Raw genomic sequence first — 4,239 nt, forward strand, 5'->3', positions numbered from 1 at the left:
AAAATTTGATGGACCAGCACGCCAAATCATTGCTGATTCAACAGCTATAAGTGAATAAACGAGATCAATTAGGGTCACATCGTGTTCCATCATATAGTACTCTCTTACGAACTCACTATATGATTCAGGAAGTGACTGAAGAACCCAGTCAACAGCCAACTCACTTGAAATCTCGACACCCAACATCCTTAACCTGTCAATGCATGACTTCATCTCTAAGACGTGTGCACACACAAGTTTTTCATCTTCATGTTTACTTTCCAAAAGGGCTTGAATGAGCTTGAACTTTTCAAGCCTTTGAACTTGTGGTTCAGGGAGAACAATTGGAGGAGGTGGATGAAGTGAAGCATGACTTTCATTTCCTTGATCGTATCTCGGAACGTCATCTTCATTTGGAAAGCTTGTTCCAAAGGATTTGGGAAGACCATTGTGAGATTCAGTGTAACAACCGGATTCCCAGGTATTATTCATTTATTTATTTTTGGTCTTTTTGTGAGGAGACTCGGCGAGTTGGAGCCTAGACTCGTCGAGTATGATCGCGGATTTGGACGCGGGTTCGCGTCCGGACTCGGCGAGTCCATGCTGTTTAATGAAACCCTAATTTCCCGACCCTGAGCCCTATTTAAAGGGCCTTATAACCCTTCATTGCGGCTACCTTCGACCTTGAGAGCACCAGAGCACCTGCGAGCCCTTGTGAGTGAAAAAATAGGCCATTATTCTTCATCTTTTGTGTGTGTTAGCAAGAAAGGAAGAGGAAGGCCAACTAGGAGGGTTGGGGAGCTTGGATCTACTTCCATTTTGGCAGAGGAAGCTATTTGAGGTATTATTCAGAGCTTATTCTCGTTTTTTATGTATATGGTCAAATCTAGGGTTTCTTCATGCCTTGTATGCCTTGTAATTTGAGTGTGAGAGGTCCCTTTGGGAATTGGTACCTAGATCTGGACCTTAGTAGGTCCAGAGAGTCCCAAATGCCCTGCTTTATGCCTATCCTTTTGAGTTGGGGACTTAGGTTACCATTTTAGATGTCATTTCACCAAAAGAAGCCTTGTAAGCGTTGCATGGTAGCCAAGATTGTAACTTTACGTGATAAATATGCTTGGAAGGACTGGATCTATGAATTACTGGAATGGATCTGACCTCAGGAGTGAGTTTGAGTTCATGCATGGCTTAGACTCTCCGAGTCCGAAGAACAGACTCGCCGAGTAGCATGAAGATTGCCTTTAACCACTCAGCGATTGGTCTTACCGAGTTATGGGTTGACTCAGTGAGTCAGGGAGAGTCAGAGAGGGTTGACAGTTGGACTGAGTCAAGCTGGAACTCGCCGAGTTGTTCTTGAGACTCGGCGAGTTGAGTTGTAGTGGCCCCGCGATTCGTGCCAGGTGGAACTCGTCGAGTCAGGGATGTACTCGACGTGTCAAGAGAGGATCCTAGGGAGTCAGTGAACACGTATAGACTCGCCGAGTCGCTCTAGTGCACTCGCCGAGTCTGGTCAAAGTTGACCGTTGACCGTTGACCAGAGTTGACCAGTGTTGACTTGATAGGGGTAGTCAACCTTAGTTGTGAAAGTGTTAATTAGAGGTATATGATGTTATAGGAGGATTATAGCTCGGAGGATCGAGCGCGAGTGATTTCCAGGATTCGCGAGTTATCGAGATACACGAGGTGAGTCTTCTCACTATACTTTACTTTGAGTAGGTAATCAGAGTTATGTGACAGAGTATTTGTATGCTATATGTATGTTATGTGTTGTACTGCATTATTTCTATGTGATTTATGTTGTGCATGTTTATAGAGTTGGAACCGGAAGGTTCCCAGAGTTTGGACCAGAGGGTTCACAGAGTAGGGTCTACGGACCCACAGAGTTATAGCCTCGAGTGGCTAATATGTGTTATGTGTGGTATTTTGGGGAACTCACTAAGCTTTGTGCTTACAGTGTTGGTGTTTACTGTTTCAGGTACTAGTGATGACCGTGGGAAGGCACCGGCTTGATCAGTACACACACATGAGATTTTTATGATATGTGATCTTGGGATTTATTGTATGACATTGATTGGAGTTTCAAACACTGATGTTTTATGAAAAATTAAATGAAAATGTTTTTATATTATGCAAAAAATTGTTTTGAAATTCACGGTGTTACATTCAGACATCTACAAAACGGGAGAAAATTCAGGTTAAGTTGATTGAGTACTTAATAAAACACCCAAATGAGTTATTAAGGCTAGGATCCAACACAATATTCTACAACCTAGAAGAGGGATGCCGTAATATAGTTGCAGAATATTTGAAAGTAGGTAAAGGATGATTTACCAATTTCCACCACGAAAAACGAAAATGAAGTTTAAGTTTTAAATGAATTGAAACTCCTAGATCTTTTGAGATTCCTTGAACTTTTCAATGGCATGTTTAATCTCGATTATGCCCTTCAATTTGTGACTGGAATGCCGAGGATCACTAATAAGGTGTGAATAACCATACGAATCACGTGGTGCACTCAATGCTACTAACACCAATCAATGTGTCGATTAGCCATACACGCTCCATTGATCTATGACAAACATCGAGTCACCCTTCGCTACCAATGTCATCCCCAAATTAGTGTGTCGGTTAACCACACACGCTCCACTAATGTTTGACAAGGGTACGAAGTGTAATTCCATGGATTAGCATACAATTTCACATTTTGCCTAAAGTAACTATGATTTGGGAATATATAAAAGCTTTTAGTTACTTTGTACTTCATTATACTTATAATGGAAGGTTTTTGTCCTATCTTACCCATTCGGCTAACGACCCTCCACTAGTTAAGAGTGCGGTGGGTAAGAGTGGATACCCATTCAATCGCCATTTTATAGGAAATTTCCTTAAATACCCTTTATAGACCAACTTCATGAATGAGGCCTACTAACGGTAAGACTGACTGTTTACTCATACATATATAATATTAGACTTTTAATGGAGTATAAGGTGTATTTTACACTTTTAAAATACTAGGTTGTCAAATTTAATAAATTATACTTTTAATTTAATTAAATGTAAACCAAAACTTTATGGGTTTATTAAATCTCTTTTAATTACACACGTAATTAATTAATAAAACCATAAGGGTGTGATTTGAACTTTTCAAATTACTAGGGTTTTAGAATTTAAAATTTCAAATTAAGACTTTTAATTAAATTTTAAAATTCAAAACTTGAGGGCAAGTTTTGAAACTTTTCAAAACATTAGGGTTTAACTTATTTAAATTTCAAAAACAAAACTTTTAAGTTCAAATTTAAACTATAAAACCTAAAGGGAGTAATTTGAAACTTTTTCACAAGATAATTCAAATGTAAACTACAAATAATCAATGTTTATCTGATAAAACAAAAGATTATCTAAATTTGACAATTATCTTCAATTTTGGTCAGGATGTTCACCCAAAATCAATAAAAATCGGATTTTATGAATTAAAAAGTTTATGGTAAGTATCCCAAGCCAAAACAGCAAGAAAATCGCGAAATATAGCTGTCAGATCCATGGACTCGCCGAGTCGACCTAACTCGCCGAGTTCATCCACTGACTCGCCGAGCCAGCAAGGCAGAGGGCAAAAAAAACTTCGTTTTTCATGCAAAAATCGATCAATCAAGCATCAAATTCACTAACAAACAACCCTAGGCTCTGATACCACTGATGGGTTTCGAGCAATACATCATTCCTATGGTGTACATGCAAACCCTAATAGCTTTTGGATCTAGTTTGTCTAATGAACATGCAATTGAATATCCAAAGCTATAAACCCTATATCTAGCATACAATTAATCATATTAACATAAAATAGGGTTTAGATATGACCTTTGATTGTTATATAGAAATAACAATCAATCCTTGGCTTCAGAAAGCTTAGTGCCTCAAGTGCTACACCTCTAATGGAGTCACAAACACCACTAAGCAACTTGGATGAAGAGGGAGGAGGGAGCAGGCACCAAAAACGGCTGGAAACCCTAAAGGAAGTGTTAGCCACGTTTTTGGTACCCAGTGGTTCCTTATATACTTAGGCAATTAGGGTTATCAACCAAGGAAACCCTAATTTGACTGTTTAAGCCCTAAGAAGCCCATGGACCCCTTCTGGAATATGCCTTGGACGATTTCTAATGGGCTTCCCCATAGAATTCGTCCAACCTATTATTCCAACGTGATCCATATCCCAATTGTAAGTATCTTATAATTACAATTCCAGTCCCCTAAGTTTAATTAATC

The sequence above is a fragment of the Lactuca sativa genome, chromosome 2 (genome assembly GCF_002870075.4).
Source record: "Lactuca sativa cultivar Salinas chromosome 2, Lsat_Salinas_v11, whole genome shotgun sequence".
NCBI lineage: Eukaryota > Viridiplantae > Streptophyta > Magnoliopsida > Asterales > Asteraceae > Lactuca > Lactuca sativa.